The sequence below is a fragment of the Cavia porcellus genome, unplaced genomic scaffold, assembly GCF_034190915.1.
Source record: "Cavia porcellus strain 051 isolate PalLab524CR breed Dunkin Hartley unplaced genomic scaffold, mCavPor4.1 scaffold_8, whole genome shotgun sequence".
NCBI lineage: Eukaryota > Metazoa > Chordata > Mammalia > Rodentia > Caviidae > Cavia > Cavia porcellus.
In genome coordinates, this window is record NW_026947491.1 from 53,878,696 (window position 1) to 53,900,875 (window position 22,180).

Genomic DNA, 22,180 nt, shown 5'->3' on the forward strand with positions numbered 1-22,180 from the left:
AAGTCCAGCTTAGGAGTACATGAGGCTTGGGGACATCCAGATATAACACATATTAAAGTTTATTTTCATTTACATTTGTTCCATACATTATTAAATGTATTGTTTCCATACATTATTAAATGATAAAACATATGACAAAAGAAGGAATCGTCTCTTAAAAGTGAACAAATACTCTAACATCTAAAAAAGCAGGTTCTTATTAAATATACATGGAATAAATGCAGAAATGAATTTGTAGTAATTCATTTGTTCCTAGCACTGTAAATATGGAGTGAAACAATTGCATGAGACAATTCAATATATTCAATGTGCTTTTAGGTTGTTTTTGTAATGAAGCTTTTTCTATTTTGAGACACTGCAGTTTACTTATTATACAATAATAATCAAATGTTGCACTTTAATCATTTCATCAAAGAAATTTTTAATAATAAAAAAGAAAAACACAACTTGTTGATTTTTTTTAAAAAATGTTATTCCAGCCTAATGTTCAATTTGATGATGTTTTTGTAGAAATCTGCATCTTTTCTACACTCAGCTACTCACGCTCTGCCTTATATAACTTTAATGGCAGCCAACCCTAACCTGCTCCAATTTATATTATTTTTCTTGTACACATCCTTGATTTCTGATGAGCATTACATCTACATCTACAAAACTTAACCATTCCTAAATTCTACAAAATCCAGATGTTTCCGACATTTTACATGTACCGGAACCCCATGAGAATAATGTTATTCAAATCTGAACTTCTCAAACCCCCACTCCCTTATTTGTAAAATAAAGATAACAACTACTTAAATTTAAAAAGTTAGCTTTAAACATTTAATGAGCTAAACAATGGAAATCAGTAAGTAAATTATAAGTTGTATACAATGTTCAGTTATTCTTAGGTGGTACATTGAAATTTGTATTGATTATAAATTTGTTGTATCATTATTACATTTTACTAAAAATGAAAAAAAACAGCAATCCAGGGAGCTGAGTCCGTGTGAGATGAATTCCAGCACACTAGCATTGCCCTGGGGAGAGTTTAAGATGATAGCTCCCAATGATTAATTGCATGCCAAGCTTCCAGCCAAACTAGACTAGTCTCTTCAGGTTTCCTGTGCCTGAGTGGACCATGCCCAGCAACATTCTTTCAATCTGGGGAGCTGAGAGCATGTAAGGTGAGTTCTAGCACATTGGCACTAGACTGGGGAGAGTTTTGGACCATTACCCACAGTGGTTAGGAGCCTGGCCAGCTTCCTAGAACACCAGAGGTGGCAAGGAAAGTTTGGTGGGCCTGACTGGACCATGTTCAGCAACCTCCATTCAGTCCCAGGAGCCAAGGGTGTTGGAGGTGATGTCCAACATGCCCAGGGGAAGCTTAGGAACATCGGTTGAAACAAAGAAATACAGGAAAATGACAATCTCAAATCTCCAGCCCATCCTAAGAAAGACAGGAAGCCATGTATATAGAAGAAAATATATTCCATACACCTGAAATACCTGATATAATAGCAACTGAAATTAAAAAAAGCAACTCTGGGAAGCTTTAAAGGAATTCAAATGAGAAATAATCTCCCAGGTAAAAGAAAAAAATGATAAAAGTAATGAAAGAGATGCTGAACACATCTAAAGAAGACACAGTTAAAAATCAGAGGAACAATGAAAAAATATAGAATCCCTGGATGAACAATATAAGAAACAAACAGAATATATGAAGCAGATTCAAAGAGATATACAGGAAATCAAAAATACCATTGAAAGTTGTCAAAACTGCCTCAGTGCAAGTGAAGATAGGATTTCACACCTTGAAGACAAGATTGCAGCTAGTGTACAGTAAAGGAAAGATCCTTTAAAAATAAAAAGGAATCAGGAATTAACAATTCAACAGCTGCAAGGTGATGCAAAGCACAACATAGAATTGATAGGAATAAATGAAAAGGAAGGGGACAAAACAAATGATATCAAGAGGCCATTTACAGAAGTAATAGATGAAAATTTCCTAAACATGATAATGGAAACTAACATTTGGATTAGTGAAGCACATAGAATTCCAAAGAGCCATAACCAAATAAAACTACACCCAGACATATAATAATCACCATCCCAGAAACCCAGCATAAGAATAGAACACTAAAAGCTGTTAGAGACAAAAGACAGATAGCCAATAAAGGAAAACCTATCAGAATCACAGCAGCCTTCTCAACACAAACAATGAAGTCAAGAAGAATGTAGAGTGAAGCATTTCAGATCCTAAAGGAAAGCGATTTCCAACCTAGACTGATGCACCCTGAAAAATGGTCCTTCAAAATTGATGGAGAAATAAGATGCTTCCATGGTAAAGAACAGCTGAAGAAATTCACAATCACCAACCAATCCTGCAAAGAATGTTGAAAGACATTCTAGATACTGACAGGAAAAAAACCACTAAACAAAGCGAATAATAAAACAGAATGGAAAGACAACAGATGAAACAGCAGAAAGATAACATGTCAACAATAAACCGATATATAACAGTTATAACCATTAATGTAAAACGGTCTCAATTCAAGAATTAAAAGAAACAGACTGGCAGAATGGATCAAGAAACAACATCCAACCATACGCCTTCTACAAGAAACCCATCTAACCCAAAAGGAAACTCACAGACTGAAAGTCAAAGAATGGAAAACAATACTTCATGCAACAGGAACCCCCACAGAAAAGCGAGGATAGCTACTCTGTTTGCAGACAATGTGTACTTCAAACTAATAATGATCAGAAGAGATAAAGAAGGTCACTACATACTATTTAAGGGAAAACTTCAAGAGGAAGAGATAACAATCTTAAATATATAGCAGCAAATTCAAGAGCACCCATTTGTAGAAAGCAAGTATTAACAGAAATGAAAAAATCAAATAAGCAATAACACAATTATAACAGGAGACTTTAACACACCATTGACACCAACAGATAGATCAACCAGACAGAAAATTAGCAAAGAAATAACAGAACTGAATCACACTTGTGAACAAATGGACTTGATAGATGTATACAGAGTGTGCCATCTAACAACATCAGAATATATATTTTTTAGCAGTACATGGTAAATTCTTTAAAATAGACCATATACTAGCCCACAGACCATATTTAAGTAAAATGCAAAAGAGTTGAAATTATTCCATGCATGTTATCAGATCATAGCACCATGAAACTAAAAATTAATGATAAAAGAAACTGCAAAAACCTCACAAACACATTGAAATTAAATAATACACACTTGATCAATCAGTGGTCACAGATGGAATTAAAAAAGAAATTAAACAATACTTACAAGCAAATGAAAACACAAATACAACTTGCCAGAATCTGTGGGATGCAATGAAAGTGTTCCTCTGAAGAAAATTTATTACACTGAGTTCCCACATCAGGAAAACAGAACAAATACTTATAAAGAACCTGATGGTATATTTGAAACATCTAGAAAAAGAAGAGCAAGTCAAGCTCAAAGTCAAAAGAAGGGAAGACATTTTAAATATCAGAGCAGAAATCAATGCAAATAGAGACTGAGAAAACAATCCAATGAATCAAATATTTGGTTCTTTGAAACAATAAATAAAATTGATAAGCCCCTAGTCAACCTTATTTAAAAAAGGAATGAAAAACCTTAAATTCATGCAATTATGAATGAAAAGGTGAAATCATTACAGACTCTGTGGAAATATATATAGAAAATAATCAATACATACTTCAAAAACCTCTAATCTCATAGGTTCAATAACACAGATGAAATGGACAGATTACTAGAAACATAAATTACCGAAGCTGGGTCAAAAGATGTAAAACTGCTGAATAACCCAGTTTCTATTAATGAAACTGAAAATGTAGTTAAGTCCTTACTTACAAAGAGGAGTCCAGGGCCAGACAGATTCCCTGTATAATTCTACAAGAAATACAAAGAAGACATATTGCCAACACTCCTCAAACTCTTCAAAGAAATTTAAAGGGAAGCAATTCTTCCTAAGTCAAACCTAGAAGCAAATATTACTCTAGTACCAAAACCTGAAAGAGATCCAACTAAAAAGAAAACTACAGGTCAATCTCCCTAATAAACAAAGATGCGAAAATCCTCAAAAAAAATTGACAAACAGAAGACAACAGAATTATCATGAAGACTATGCACCACGACCAAGTGGGATTCATCCCAGGCATGCAGGGATGGTTCAACATATGTAAATCAATAAATGTAACCACCACATCAATAGAGCCAAAAGTAAGAAACACATGATCATTTCTATGGATGCAGAAAAAGTTTTTGATAAGGTCCAGCATTCATTCATGATAAGAACTTCACTGAAAATTGGAATAGATAAAATTAACCTCAAATTGATGAAGGCCATCTACAACAAGTCAATAGCCAGCATCATATGAAATAGCCAAAAACTGAAGGCCTTCACCTTAAAATCAGGCACAAAGCAAGCATATCCCTTATCACTACTCCTATTCAACATAGTACTGAAAATACTAGCTAGAGCAATTAGACAAGAGAGAGAAATAAAAGTGGTAAAGATAGGAAAAAAAGGAAGTTAAATTATCATTATTTGCAGATGACATGATATCCTACATAGAAGACCCCCAAAACTCCATTGAAAGACTTCGAGATATAATCAATAAATTCAGAAATTTAGCTGGGTACAAAAATCAATACCCAAAAATCAATAACATGCCTATATACTCACAACAAAATCACTGAGAGAAAAATAAGAGAAGAAACACCCTTCACACTAGCATCTAAAAAATGCAATGCATAGGAATGAATCTCATGAAAGAAGTAATAGATCTATACAGGGAAAATTATAATACCCTGAAAAAGAAATCAAAGAGGATGTCAGAAAATGGAAAGGCATACCTTGTCCATGGATAGGGAGAATAAATATTGTGGAAATGGCCATTGTCCCAAAACTGTTACGCAGATTGATTGCAATCCCAATGAAAATACCATCTACATACCTCATAGATCTAAAGAAATCACTCCTAAAATTCATCTGAAACCAGAAAAGACCTAGAATAGCAAAGGCAATTCTAAATAGCAAAGGCAAGGCAGGAGGAATCACAATCCCTGACTTGAAGTTATATTACAAAACTACTGTAATAAAATCAATATGGTACTGGAATAAAAACAGATCTGAAGATCAATGGAATAGAATAGAAGATACAATTACAACTACAAGCACATTCAAGCCCCTTATCTTTGATAAAGGCACCAGACATGTTCACTGGAAGAACAACAGTCTCTTTAAAAAATGGTGCTGGAAAAACTGGCTCTCCATATGCCAAAAACTAAACTAGACCCATGCCTATCACCATCTATTAAACTAAAATCTAACTGGATCAAAGACCTGAATATTAAAACAGAAACACTAATTCTGTTGAAAGACAAATTTGGTAAAAATCTTGAAGACATAGGGGTAGGTAGAGAATTCATGAACAGTAGTCAAACCACACAGGAAATACTTTCCAGAATCAATAACCAGGATCATGTTCTACTAAAATGTTTCTGCATGTCAAAAGAAATCTCCAGCATAGTAAAAAGAAAACCCACAAACTGTGAAAAAATCTTAGTGAGCTGTCCCTCAGACAAATGTTTTCTGTCTAAAACATATAAAGAATTTTTAAAAATCAGACCCCCGAAATTCAAAGACCTAATCCAAAAATGCATTTCTGAGATGAATACACAGTTCTGAGATGAATAAATACAAATTGCAAATAAATACATGAAAAATGTTCATCATGATTACTCATTAGAGAAAGGCAAATTAAAACCACACTAAGATTCCATCTCACTCAAGAAAGAATGGCCAAGATCAAAAAAAACTACCAACAACAAATACTGGAGAGACTGGGGAAAAAGGAACACTCCTGCACTGTTGGTGGCAGTGTAGACTGGTGCAACCATTGTGGAGGTCAGTCCTCAAAAACCTGGGATTGGAAGTCCCATTTGACTCAGCTATTCCACTTCTAAGCATATTCCCAGAAAAACTGAAAACATCATACCACAGTGATATATGTGCACCCGTGTTTATAGTAGCATAATTTGTAATAGCCAGATATTCAAAACTCCAAGTGTCCATAAACTGAGTATTGAATGAAAAAGTTGTGGTATTTTTATACAATGGAGTCCTACTCAGTCCATTTTATACAATGGAGTCCTGGAGTCCAGCTATAAAAAATGATCAAATGATCACATTGAGATATTTATAAATAAATGGGCACAACTTGAGACCATACTCATAAGTGAAATAGATCAAACTCATATGTATAAATACCCTAGTGTAAGTAACGGTTTAGAGGGGGACCTGGAAAAAATGGTGGCTTGATAGGGGGCTGGATTGAGAGCCTCCACAGTAAAGGCAGCTCAGATGCTAGAATTTGACAGCATGGAGAGGGCCAGATTATTGGAGGATGATTTTTATTAAGCCAGGAAGAAACTGAAGGGAAAAATAAAAGTAGGAAGAGGAAGGAAAAGCTCAGATGGAGGGTTGTAGCCCGAGGTGCTCAGTGAGACCCACTCCAAGCTGTGCTGGGTGCGCCCTAGAGTCAGATCATCCAAAGTCGCACTGAAGCTGCAGCTGCAGATAATGGGAATTGATGAGTCCTGGGCCCTTGACTGAAAGATGCCGGGTAGTCTAAAGTGGAGCCAAGGGAGAGAGCTTTACTGGCTCTCAGTGAGTACTGGAACTTTGATCCCAGGGCCCCATACTGGAGGCCATGGAGAGGACTGTGTGCCTGGGCACCAAAGCTAGGTGCCACGCGATGAAGTTTTCTGAAGAGTCAGGATGCTGATCTAGACATGGAAAAACCACATTAAGCTAGAATCTACATCTGCATGGGAAGGAAAAAGGCGAGCGTAGGGCTGGAGCCCTGCACCCTCACTGAGACCAGTCTTCACTGTACTGGGAGCGAGATTCAAGGTGGAGCTGAAGCCATAGCCACCAATAACGGGAATTGTTGAGTTCCAAGCCCTTGGCAGGAGGACGCGGTGTAGCATGCAGTGGAGTCAAGAGGAGTCGCTGCATTGATTCCCAGTGAGTGCTGGGGATTGGGGCCCACAGCTGCTGTCACTGGCTGGAGGACATCTTGGATTTGGGCAAAGCCCGGCACCAAGGAAGCATCAGTTGGCCACCCCTGATGCAGAGAGGACAGGTGGGCTCTGCTAGGGCTATGACTCTGGTAGGGACCCAATAGCCATGACTCAGTGACGTCCACAAGGTACAGCATAAGGCTCTGAAGGAAATTGTAGGTAGACTGGCTAGAGGCTAGCCTGCCCCATCCCTGTGTCCTTGCCTGTACCTCAAATAACAGCAAATTGAGGATGGCAGCAAAACCCCAGTCAGAAAGGTTTGGAAAGACTCTAAGCAATACAGAGAGGGCCAGAGACCCCCATGACATATCTGTCTGAAAGAAACCAGAAACATGACAAGAGATAGAAATTTTTAAAAAACCCTCCAGCCACTGGCCCTGGGAAAATAAGCCCAGGAGAGGGAAATACAGAAGAGAACCAGTGCAGTAATCATGCAATATTAGACACAGAATCAGCAGACATAAAGAAATACCTTTGTGACCTCATAGATGAATTTAAAGCTGTACTTCTGATCCAAGTGAGGCAAGATATAGAAGGTTAATTAAAGAAATGATAAGCCCCTCGAAGAAAACACAGATGGAAGAATGTAGGGACTCAGAAAAAGAAGAGAAACCTTTCATGAAGAATATAAACAAAATCTAGAATACATGAAACAGATCCAAAAAGATAACCAGGGGACTAAAAACTCCATTGAAAGCTGGAAAAATACCTTGACAGAAACTAAAGTTAGCCTTTCAAAACTTGAAGAGAGATTTATGATGCGTGATAATGAAAGAAAAGATCTCTTAAAAATAACAAAGAACCAGGAAGAAACAATTCAAAGGCTAGAAGATGACAAGAGGATTTATAACTTAAGAATAAAAAATGTAAACGAAGAAGCAGGAGTAACCACAAGTGAACTACAAAGAATATTCACAGATATAATAAAGGAAAACTTCCAAAGCATAGGAAAAAGAAATGATAACCAGATAAATGAGGCATACAACCAAAACAGATTTACACCCAGACATATAATGATCAAAATACCAGAAATCCACCACAAGAACAGAATATTAAAAGTGGCCAGAGAAAAGAAGCAGATCACCTACAAAGGACAAATCATCAAAATAATGACAGACTTATTAACACAAACTCTCAAATAGAGAAGAGCCTGGGGGAAATTATCCAAGCCCTGAAAGAAAATAACTTCCAACCAAGGCCGATGTGCCCAGAAAAACTCTCTCTAAAAATTAGTGGAGAAACAAGATATTTCCAAGACAAGGAGGAACTGTGGGAGTTCATGGCCACCAACTCAACCCTACAAAAAATACTGAAGGAGATTCCAGAGAGAGAGAGAGAGAGAGAGGAAAAAACACCAAGATTCCAGCAACAGTGGCAGAGAGGCCTCAATGAAGAGGGCAGACAGTGGAATGAAGGAGTAAAGAGGACAAATAATAGCAGAAGAATAGAATAGCAGAGGTAAGGCAGAGATGATAAGCTATAATTTTTAATATAGATGGCCTTGATACACTAACAAAAAAGAAACACAGGCAGTGTAGATTAGGAGGCAAGATCCATTGAGAGGCTTTGAATAGGAAATACACTCAACCTGAAAGAGGGTTAATAAACTGAAAGTCAAAGATGAGAAAACAATGCTATATGTGACAGGAAACCAGAGAGAAATAGGGACAATTCTTCTAGCAGCCAAGATAGTTTGGAAAATTATGACACTTAAGTGCAGTGTAGAACTACACAGCTGGAATGAAGGAAAACCTTTGTGGCTTTAGTAAGTAAAGGAGTACAGCTCAAGATTAAGCTCAGGGGTAAAAAGGTTCAGCAACACTCAGATATATAAGAGGTTGACCCCTTAGTCTAAAAACTATAGGAGCTAGTGGGACCCAAAATATACAAAGCATCCTGAGAAGGGGAAAGATGAGGAATTGCCTAAAAAAGGAAGGCAGAGGACATTATTATAAGTATCACAATTTAAAAGCCACAGTAGTCTTATCACTCTGTTTAGTTTGATTATATTTTGTTCTGGTCTTTCTACTCATATGAGATTTGAGGGCACAAATAGCTAACCCAAAAATAACAACTTATACCATGGTAACTATCCTTAATTTCCTATTAACTTAAACTGAAACCCTGTATAACTTACATTGTGTTACTACAACTGATCTTATTTGAAGCTGGTTTGTTAGACTGCTATTTTGTCTTGACTGATTTTATTTGAATTTGGTATGCTTGATAGTATCAAGTTTAAGAGTAGAGGCAACTACTCTGAAGATGATAAGATATAAAAGATATCCATTCCAGTGTGGATTATTAACTTCTTTAAAGTCCTACAATGTCTCCAAAGATGTGTTTTTATAAAAATAGCTATGTAATGTTATGCTTAACTATATAATGCCTGATTAAGTGGACAATTCTTTTAAAAATAACAAGAGAAAGCACAGTAACTACTGTAGATCACCTAATATTGTAGTCTTATATGTCTCTGTCATTTCATGTTTTTCTAGGAATTTGTTTTATTGTCTTGTTTTGATCTTTTTTCCCTAAAATACATAAAGGATAGATATACATGTAGAGATTCACACATGGGAAGAATCTCTAAACTATTTACGAGAACAGATTATATAGTAGACGATGTAATGAACAGATACTCTGAAGAAGAAGAGACACCAAGAAACCCAATGTAAATTCTGTAGCATTATGATATAAAATCTAGCAATACTATTGCTCACTGTTCAGAGTGATATTAGTCTAGTCTCTTATGTTTAATTTCAGCATACGTAAAGATAAAGACAACTACTTCGAAGAAAATGAGAGACATTATGGTAGTCGTTATTAACTTCCCCCAAATCAGATCTTGAATACCTAAAAAGCCTTCATCATCCTGTAATGATTTGATTAGTTCTATAATATCAGTATATATTTGATGTGTGTAATGATGGGGACCACTATTTGGAAGAAAACCAGACACGGTAAGATAGACAGTGAAAATCTCCAGTGGACTAGCTTAGAAATCTGTTTTTCTTTAAATTGTTTCCTTATGAACTGTTTTGTTCTGTTTTGACATGTTTATTCTTACCCTCTTAAGATAAAATAAAGTGTGTAGGACTGATAACCATATTACTAAGTTTTTGTTGGATCATTGAGCAGAACTGTTTGGAGTGTCATTATTTGAATATCACTTAGTATGCTTTAATTTTGTAACTTGAACAACTATTTCTAAGATGACAATATGTAACTTACCAACTAGTGATTTCTTACTGTTTATTCTTCTGAAATTCTGTATATTACTACCCTTTTTTCTGTTTTTTTTTTCTCTTTAAATAAAAAAAAAGAAATGATAAGAGTACATAAGATTTTATGGTAATCCTGATTTCCCATTACATTGCTTTTAAGTTTTATAATGTTTTCATTCACTAATTGGAATGGTTTTATTCTGTTTTATTTGATTTTATTATCTGTGATGGTATGAACAACTATTTTGTAGAAAACAGGATTATAATAGCCAGTGATGATTTAATATCATCTTGTTTTGAAGTCCCGCCATGCTTTTGTTCTTCTATTTCCAGTGGTTCTATCATGTTGTATTTTATTGGATTTTAATATGAGTGATAATATAAACAAATTTTTATGGATAATGAGATGATATAGTATCCATTGTTTATTTTCTGTTATTGCAGTGCTTTCATTCTCTTCAATGTTTTTATACTATTTTGTTATGTTTGTTACTATTGTACTTGAAGGTATGTTCAACTATTTCAAGGAAAGAGACATTATGGTAGCTATTGTTAATATCAAGTTGTCTTGTGGTGAAGTGCTCAGTTGCTTACATTGTTCTGTTCCAACTTGCTTTGTTCTGTCCTCTTTTGTAGTAATCACTTTAAAATAAAATAAAACATTTTAGAAAATTGAAAAGTAATTGCCATAAAAGTCTGCTGATGTTTAACTGAAGTGTTTGTTATTCAGTGAACATAGAATAGCAAGTTATTTTTATAATATACTATCTCTGATCCTGTAACATTTATTTAACCCTTATGATATATCAAACACTACAACCAGAAATATAGTTCATCACACAGTGCCTGTGAAGCAGGATGTGGTGATTTAGACACTAAAGATTTACAAGAATATTTAATAAATATACTAAAGTATTACAATAAATGTTATGTAAATATTTCTCTTTTATCTCTGATATCATGCATTTCAAAATATGATTTTTGTTTCTATTTTCAAGAGTTCCATACATCAGTCCCGATGTGACTTTGTAGGCTACATAGCACCAAAGTTACTTTGTCCTTCCTAGAACCTCCTTCATGTGTTGCTTTTTTAAAAAATGAATATGATTTTCCAACTTTTTCAGAATAATCCATCTCTGTTGCAGTTGAAGTCCTGATTTGGAGATGTTCAATAAAGTTACTGTCAAATTTTGTATATTAGGTAGTTTTAAATATAAATGTTTTTTATATTTTGTTCCTAAATGTAAAGAATAATGGTTGAATAGAAAATTAGATATTATAGGCTTTCCTTCTACCTAGTTACTAAAAATGTTTTAGGTGTACAAGAAAATATTGATATTAAAATATCTTTAATAAAATCATAATGTGAACATTTAAAGAATTCATAGTTCAAATCATGAATCGAACTTACTAATAATCATAGAATCTCTATTAGTTAAAGAATACACCAAAAATTTAAAATTACTGCCTTGGAAAATATTAATGTATAAAATGTTTGGTTTTTACCATCTGTAATCACAGAATAATTTTCTTGAAATAGCACATCCTTTGTTCTAGTTACTAAGTTTGTTGAAAATGGGTAACAAAATATAACACCTGTCAGTTTTCTTGACTGCAGACTTGAAAATATCAAACACCTTACTTATAATATATTGAATGCCTCCTCCCATTATGTTGAAAATTATTGGCTTTTGTGAGAGTTCTAATTTGCAGGTTAGTCCTACAGCTTTTTTGTGGGAACAGATATTAAACAAAGTCTGATCGTTAATATAGTAGGTTCCCCACAATGATTTAATGTACTGGCAAACTTCACAATTCAACATTTTGCTATGATCCTCGATAGCAAGAGGTAGATACTTTGACCTGAAAAACAGGAAAAAGCATAGGTATAGTCTCTCTACTGCAGTAAATATTGATAGTTTTTTCAATTATGGGAAAACTAAAAGACAATGCATAATGTATGCCACTGGCAGCTTTATACAAACAAATAGCACATAAACAAAAGAACTCCAGTATGTCTTAATAAATTGAAATGAATGTAAATATTATATGCTTCATTTGTTTAGATAAGTATATGATACTAATGTGCGGATGATGGCTTTTAGAAGTAAAATGATAGAAGAACACTTTTATAAATGACTTTGAGGCTTGGGTCAAATATTTGTGAGACTCAATCATGAACTCACTGTATTGACTACACATACAATGTAATCTCTATCAGCTCCTCATATAAGTATTTCATTTCCTCATTCCATTTTGTGATTCAAGTCCTTTAAATAAAGATAGATGATTAGTTAATGTGATTTATGGTTTGTTAATTTTTTGAAGTCTTAATATACTTTATGGTGTTTAGTATGTAATTTTTATTTTACTTTATTTACTTTTGGTTTAATTCATAAGTTAAAATTATCAGCATTATTTATAGAGAAAACATAGTATCTGCAAGGTTCAATACTGTATGCAGCCTCACACCCTCAAAGAAGATTGTGTCCCTTGTGAACAGTGGAGGACGAGATTACTCATAGATCTGAAAGTAAAACAGGCAAACAAGAATATTATACTTGATTGGAATGTTCTTCACAAGTAAAGGAGAGATGAAATTTCCCTGGATAAACAAAAGATATCATCAACACTAGATCTATGCTAGAAGAAATGCTAAATCAAGTTCTTAAAGTTGGGAGAATATATTAATAAATTAAAAACATGAAAAATCATTGTGAAAATAAGTATGTAACCACAATCAGAAGATTCTAATACTGCATACATCACTTTTAAATCTATAATAAAATGTAAATATAAAAGTATTAAAATAATTGTAGCTAAAATAATCTGTTAGTGGATGCATAATACTTAAGCTATACAAATCATAACACTAATATTCTAAAGTGTGTGGGGTGATACGTTAAATTAGCTGTTCTATATGAAAAATTACTAGTTTATAGTAGACTACTATTTTTTCAAGACGCTTTATGTAAAATTTGTAACTAAAAGTGAAAACCTGTTTCAATAGCAAATAGTAAAGAGAATAAAAACAAAGCTTTCTATCATGAATATCATAAACTCACAAAGATATAAAGATGGGAAGAAAGAAATAAATTAAACACAGTGAAAGAACAATTTAAAATCATAGTAAAACATCAGTCATATTTTTAAATAAATAGATCACACTATCTAATTAAAATAGGAGAGAATAGCAGAATATTCAGAGAAATGATATCCAACTATGGACAGTTTCTAATTTATGATGATTCAACTTCCATTTTTCCTATATTACGATGATGTGAAAGTAATGTGAATTCAGTAAAGACTGAGTTTTGAATTTTAATCTTTTCCTAAGTTACATTGGGTAATGTTCTCCATTATGTTGAGCTGTGGAAATAAGTATATTCTATTCAGTCAAGAAGGGATAGCAGTAAAGAAATGACATTATATAATGTACTAGGTTACTAAACTATGATATTTGTGACATTAGGTATACAAATTGCATCCTTCCCTTCAATTTATGATAATTTTGTTGGTTATAATCCTATTGGAAGTTGAGCAGCTCCTGTGTATATTGCCTGCAAGATTTTCATTTTAATTTTAAGGACAAACATAAGATAAAATAAAAATTAAAATAGGAATGATGGCTATACTTAAATCATTTGAAATGGACTTTAACTTAAAAATTGCATAGTCTATATAATAAATGATCAGTTCATCAAGAAAGAATAACATTTGTAAATATATGTACAAAAAATACAAGAAAACCTAAGTGTACACAACAGTACCAGATCTGAGTAGAGAAACAGTCATCACCTGCACAGGCCTCAAAGTTCCTGGGGGGAAGATGGTGAGAGGCTGGAGAAATAATGATAAGAGATAGAAAGCTCATATCAAGTGGAGCTCTCTCTGGATGGGAAGAAAGGAACTGTTCAACAAATATAGTGCATGTATTTATATATTTCATGGAACTGTATCACATGACACTCTTTGCATTGCAATGCATTATTTGGATTGTCTCAGGGCTTGGTGTTCTCTTGACTAAAGCACCTTGTTTACATGATTTGCCTTGAATGCTCTTTGTTTTTGGCAGGGACTTGCCTTCATCCCTACATATGTGATCAATTTCCAGGTTCATCCAATGGCTACATCTCCCCCTTTTCTGTTGTGCAGTTGGTAGCAATGGGCAGTCAATTGGAGTTGGAGGAGTTGTGTTTGGAGGGCTCTGCAGATGATTTTCTTTTTGTTGTTATACTTTTCTGCTGGATATTCAAGACAAGGTTAGAGAGAGACCTGTATTAATTTTTGCTATCCATCAAGGTCAGTTGTCTCCTCAGGATTTACCTCCAAACCATGGATAGAAGCTCCTAGTTTCTCCGTCAGTGTCAGCCACATGGATGAATCATGGCCAATGCTTGACCAAATTGCTTTCTATAAAAACTTAGGAGATTTTTCTCTCTGGTGACTCTCCTGGCACACTATACAAAATTGATCAGTTTCCCTCTGGGGCCTCAAACTCTTAGTCAGAAGACCAGGGACTCACTGAGTTGTAGGGTATCACATCAGAGATTTTTTTATGTCCTGCGTCCTCTTTAGACATTGGAGGACTGGGGCAAAATATTGGCTATCTTCCTACTTCAGCTCTCTCTCTAATTTTTTGTCTCCAAACCTCAATTGTTTAACATCCAGAAGACAAGATTAATGCTACTGTATTGAAATGGAGTAGGATTAGTATTACTGTTTCATCTAAATATAAACCACTTTAGAATACTAAATGAAACAGTGTTGTGATTGATACACTGTGTCAACTTGAATTGTGTAGAAGTTTTAACTGAAAGACTCAGCAAGGAAGCTGGGGTTCTTACTTCCTAAATATCCTCATTCTGTGCAAAGGAGAAAAAGGAGATTTTGTGAGTGTTACAGCTGCCCTGGGGGTTGGGGGTCGTATACAATATAAAGGAGAAGAAGATGCTTACTTTTGCTCCTTTTTTCTTTCTGGCTGCCCTTTTGCTTTAGCTGCTGCCTTGAGGTGTTGCCCCTGTGTCATGCCACCCTGCCTTGGAGCCAGCTGATTATGCACTGAAACTTCAAAAATTGTAAGATAAATTATCCATCCTTTTTTTCATTTTGAGTGTCAGGTATTTTGTCCAAGTAATAAAATAAAAGTAAAAGTAACCAAGACAGTTTCTAACAACCATGGTTGTTCTTGTACTTAAATCCCTGTAGAATGTTGACAGTTATATATTTTGCAGAGAAAATTAGAAATCAAAATTACACATAACATTGTAGCATAACTATCATAACATTATTTTTGTAACATACTTGAAATTTCATTTTGACATAAAATACCTTTTAGTCAGTCATAAGAATCTAATTCATAAGAAACTTTCACCTAACTTGTTCTTTAATAGGATGTGCATCTAGAAAGTTTTGTTAAAGAGAGAGGTCTGAATCTGAAAGAAAATTCTGTCACCATAAGCAATTCCTATTTTACATTTTGGAAGATCTGCACATCTGGAGACATGAATGCATTTAATATACCACAAGATTAATAACAGTTAACTGTCATAACAATATGAAAACTTTTGTAGCAAAGCATATTTAAATAAAAAAATCTTATTGTCTGGAAAATTTAATCTTTTGATGATTACCAATGTAAACATATCACAAAAGTATATTTTTAATAACATTTATTGTGGTGTCTCTCATATGGGTATGGAGCTCACTAGAGTTTCCCAGTAATGAACAAGAAATGATTAATGTTATTCCGGGCAGCTGCTTTCTTATTTATCAATTAGAGTCCTGTCCAATGATCTCTAACCACACTAAGGGATTTTTGATTAATTATCTTAATAATTTTTGATGACTTATGAAAACCAAATCACATCTGCATGTTATTTTTGAACAATGAAAAACTTTCAACTCATTATGAACAATAAAGCACATTACATTTACACAACTAATTTTATCATCATTGACGAGCTGGCAACCTGGGTAGAAGAATGCTTTTTAAATCTGTAACCCAAATTATATTATGAACAAATGATCCAAAAATGCAAAAGAAAAAAGAGAAAGAAGTGTTGACATCAAATTTAAAATGATTTCTGTTATGAATATGACAAAGATGCAAGTACACAGTTTAACAGACTGGACAAACAGATTATCTTACATAATCAGAGTACACTCAAATATATTTCTGACCCAATATATTATAATAACTTTTTTACAATGTTAGAAGATTGTGTTAGGATTTGACTAGTCCAATTTTTTGTAGGTCAGTTAGCAAAGATATTTAAAGAATTTGGAAGAAATGAAATCTTTTATCAATGATCAATACATATTTTTATATTTTATTTTTTCTTCAGAATGCTAGTAACTAAAGGGGAAATCAACTCGTTCTTCAGGTCTGGGTCCATAATACATCTGACCAGCATGTTTTGGCAGCCAGGTAGGCTATTTAGCACTCTTGGAAAAACACAAGATTACCCTATCCCCTACATGAGTAGTGAGATAGAAACCTTTTTAGCTTCTTTTCCTTTGCATGAATGAATCATCTTTCTGCTACTGTAGTTCATTTTTAGTAGGATGTAAAAGGTAATAGTATATACTGTAAAGTGAAGTCTATTATGAGGTGTAATTTTTTAAAGGAATCCCCCCTTTTTTAATTGAATTTTAAGTGTTTGGTGAGTATCTAACAATTTTTACACCTTGAGGATTATAGGAATTCCCATGTTTACAAAAACTTTGGCAGACAGAACTCTTATATGCTGGGCCATTGGAAGTCTTAAGTGTAAAAAAATAAAACATGTATTCTATATTCATGCATCTAGGATTCCTGTTTGCTGCTCCCACCTCCAACAGCTACTACTTTGCTGCCTTGGGCCTGTGAGGGGTGCTCAACTGCAGACAATGGCTCATCAGCCTGAGGGGTAAACTATTTCCCTTCAGCCTTGCCAAACACCACCATTGTTTTTGTGATGATGATAAGAAGGGTTCAGTGCTTGCCTTGCTGCTGGAGGTGGACTCTATTGCCAGTGCACAACCCCTACCAAGCGGATGGAGTAGGCACCCCTCTGCAGCCATGGCCTTTCTTTCTTTCTTTACTTTTTTTCCCTGAAAGCTATTGTAGCTCCCGATGCCCCAAGTTGTGTGTGGTGGTGCATGTGGACTGGCAGTTTAAATGCTTGGCAGGGCCCGAAAGGAGTTTTGGGAGCAGGATATGGGAGACAGGGCCACCAGGCTTTTGTGCATCTACTCCCACAATTGAAACAAATAATTTTGTTCTTTCCCTTTCCTCGAAGCTGTGGACCAGAGTTGCTGCCAGTGTAGTGCCTACACATATGAGGGACCAATATCTGAACAAATCATTTCAGGCAGCATAGTTTGGCTTTATGGGCATGGAATGCCTGTTTGTACTGTTAATTTTCATTTTGAAAGGCCAACTGTTGAGCAATTAACTTAAAAAATAATTCTATTTTATGAAGGTTGGAACCTCAACCTGTAATGCAGCAAAATTTCCCTGAACTGAGAATGTAGGAATTGCCACCTGTGGCTTAGTCAAGTTTATCAGGGGTGTTATTTTTCCATCTTTTTTCCACTCAGGACTTGATTGTAAATTAGTATTACGATCCAAATCCTTTGTGGTTTTCCCAACAAACTTAAAACCATTAAGACACTATCTAGTCAAAATCCACAAAGGAAAGTAAATACAGGAATCAGTAATACAATAAACAGTTCATTTGTACAATACATACAAATACAAGTACAATAAACATGCATTTGTGATTCCTGAGAATTTGTTTGCCCCATGTTTAACAAATCATAAAATCAATATGCCTCTTTCCATTTGTTTCTCATGAGCCAGTTTTTCTCTTTGATCCTTGTGAGCTCATTTCTCTCTTTGGCTCTATGAGTCATCTGTCTGTTGTCTAAATTTTTGCACCTGATGATGTCAATATCACTATACTGCTGTAATTAGTATTGATGCTATCAATGTACTTCTCCCCCTTTTTGTGCACATGAGAAGTGTCCCCGCTCCCACTGTTTCTTCTTATTCTTATCCCTGTTCAGCATGTCCCATGCAGCTCCTCTTGGTGAGGAGTAGGATGTTTAAAAAAAATGTAGAAATAGAGACAAGACAGAAATCTGAAATCAGGTGGAAGAAAAAAAGTGGGAAGGAAGGAATTGTTCAACCAGAGCAGTGCATGTATTTATAGATTTGGCAGATTGGTGTCACATGACACACCACTTTGCCTAGCAACCCATTCTTTGAATTATCTTAGGGCTTGATGTTGTCTGGAATGAAGTAGCTTGTTTATGTAGTTTGCCTAGGGCTCTCTTTGTTCTTAAGAGCTTTCCTCACGCCTGCACATGTGATTGATTTCCAACATCAGCTGCTCACTACAATATAGGAACATATTTTCAAGAATGGACAGATCATTCAGACAACCGCTAATAAAAAGACAGTGAATTTTAACAACACAAAAACTTAAATGGACCCAATAGGCTAATGTAGAACAATGTACAAAACAGTAATATAAATATACATTCTCTTTGAAGATATAAAGAATACTTTCAAGAATAGATCATATATTGGAATACATAAACATTTTAACAAATTGAAACATTGAAATGATACCAAGTATATTCTCTCCAAAATACTATGAAACTGTAAATAAATAACAGCAATAATTTCAAAAAATGCATAAATACATGGAAATTAAAATCCAAAGTTTTAAATTAGCAAATCAGTCATAGAAGGTAAGTTTATAAATCAATAATTTAAAGCTAAAAGAAATAGATCACATTATGATTTAAATGTCACTGTGCTTTCAAAATTTATGTTGAACCTTAACATCCAAGCAACAGTATTTAAAGCTGGAGCCATTAAGAAGTGATTCATACATGCTCCATCTTTTTGCATTGGATTACAAAATTGGTGCTACTATCCATTAAGGGCTACAAATCAAAACTGCAAAAGATGACATTTTCTATCCACTAGAATTTCAGTGAAAAAATATAGAAAATAACAAGTTTTGGCAAAGATGTAGAGAAATTGAATGCTTCATAATTTCCTGGTGGAAATATAGAATAGTGAAAAATCTAGTTGTGTCTGATAAAGTTGTACATGTACCAACTTCCATTTATGTATGTCATAATTATGCACTGCAAACATGTACTGATAAAATTTAAAATATTTAAATTAAGAAAAAGTAAAATTCAAGTTAGAATGAACATATAACTAAGAATTAGTTCCACAGTGTGTTTGTTTACCGTGAAGAATTGAAAATAGAAACTCCAAGAAGCATATGTATAAGCCTACCATAGGAGCACTTTTCTCAATAGTAAAAATGGAAAAAACTCAAATTCTGTCTTCCAGTGATGAAGGAACACATATAATATATACTTATAAGAGAAAAACTATTTAGTTATAAAAATAATGATGTACTGAAACGTATTAAAATGTGAATGATCTTGAAAACCTCGCACAGACTAAAAGATACTAGATGCAAACATCTACTTAGAGACAAAAGGCAGATTGGTGTTTGTCAAGGCCTGAGGGGGGCGAAAACTGAGTAACTGCTTACTGTGTGTTTTTTTTTCCTTAGGCTTAGTGAAAATGTATGGAACTGGGCAAAAATGATTATTAGTTAATAGTGGTTAATTGTGATTGTAATAAATGACATAGATTTATTTGCCTAAAATGGTATTTGCATGTTATAGGAATTTCACTGATGTAAAATTAAAAAGTAACCTCAGAAACAAACCATACATAATTTGGAAAATTACCAGTTAATGGTAAGATACTGAACTATATGTAGAGATCAAAAAATGAGAAGAGGATAGAGTAGCAGAGAAAGAGAGATGTGAGACAGAGAGGCAGAGAGTCAGAAAGGAAGAGACAGAGACAGATACAGAGAATGAATATTGCTTAATAACAAGGCACATGCTTTTATGTTGGAGACTGGGATGTATAAGTTAAGTTTCTGAACACAGAGACCTCCAGTTGTGTTGGCCAAACTCATATGTATAGTGATCTGAAGTCAAGATAACATCATATGGAACAGCCAAAAACATGGTTGCTGACATTCCCTTTTTTAGAGCAATAAAGATGCCAACTTTAATGATCAAATAGTTAACTTCTTTAGCAAAATGTACTGCTTGGAGAAGACTTTGAACTGACTTTCCAAGGTCCTGCTCAGTTTCTGTGTATCTCCTTCTTTTGTTGGAAAACCAAGTAGGCCGTCAGTTGGAACTGTCAGTCTTTACTCCTGAGAGGGAGTTTTGAACTCCCTGTACTCAACAGATCATATTGCTGGTCTCTTTAATTTAAACCATTCTCTGTCCACTTATTTAGGAGATTGGGTAGACCAAGACCTCAAAACTCCTAACCACCTACATTATATGTGAAAGAAATTTCGGTGTCTTCCCACAAAGACAAAACATCACAAAAAATTATGTTTTTGTAGTGACTGAACACAAGAAGCTCTGACTGATAGTGGTGATGATTGCTACAAATAAATTATGAGTTGCACTGTATACCTCTCAAATTTAAAAGTTGAAGTCTTAACCCTCAGACTTCATATCATGATTGAATTTGAGCATGACACTTTTAATGAAGGAATCAGTGTCAAATAAGAGAATATACGGAGTTATTATCCAACATGATTGATACAACTAATATTTAAAATGTTCTATGAGTGAGTGCTCTACTTTGCATTATATTTATTTGCACATTGTTGAAAGAGATATTCTGAGATCCTAAGAAAATATAATTATGCTAGTTATGTCCATATCATAAACAATGTCACTACAAACATAGACAATAATGTATTCTATATAATCTATATATATATATATATATATATATATATATATATTATGCCATTGATACTATTTCATGCACATATAATTAGACATGCAATATTAGATTTTCTTGCATATATGCTCATCTCATTCAATAAACTAAGAAAGAAATCCAATTTTCTACTTTCAGATTGAAAAACATAGAAGGCAAATTTCTGAGATAATGCTGCTTCTTAGAGTTCTAAAGAAATTACTTATTGAGACTACTTCATTTCACAGTGAAATACTAGAGTAAATTTAATATAGTAATTGAGATTGTACAATTATCAAAACAGTGTTTGAAATTACGATATTTAAATTATTGTGAAATTTACTCTATCTATAATGAAACCTTCATAAACAGTTGTGTTATGCAGATATCCATAAACCAAAGTTTGAAAATACAGTAATCATACTTTGAATTTAGAAGAAATTTATCTAAATTAATTTAAAAGAATAGTTTTTCGTTTGCAACTAATTTCACTAATAGGTAAAAATATCAGATTCAGGAAATAAGAGGTATTTTAAAGAAGAAAGATTACTTTATGGCCAAAGTAATTTGCTGATGTCCCTGTGAAGAATAAGAGTGATTAAACACCATAGCACAAAGTGATTTCTAAACTCATAGAACCTGGGAAAAATCATTGTATACTCTGCAGAATGGATCAAATATGTTCGTGTTGTTAATTGAAAAGACTTGTTCTTCTAATATGAAAAACAACATAGATTTCTAATCTTGAATTGATCTGTAGTATACATAATAAGTCTTGCTTAGAATTTAACCAGCCATTAAAAAAACGAAAGCCTTCAGAAATTGCTAACTATATTGCTGTTGTGCTTAATTTAGTCTCTCAAAGAATTCCAATAAAATGCCTTTCAATGAATTCAGCTTAATAAGTGCATTATTGTAGGAAGACACTTTTAAGCTTGATGCACCATTAAATTTTGTTAATTTTAACAGAACTTTTTTGTAAAAAGATAAGTAAATTGATAGTAATGAGAAATACCAATACAATGCCTT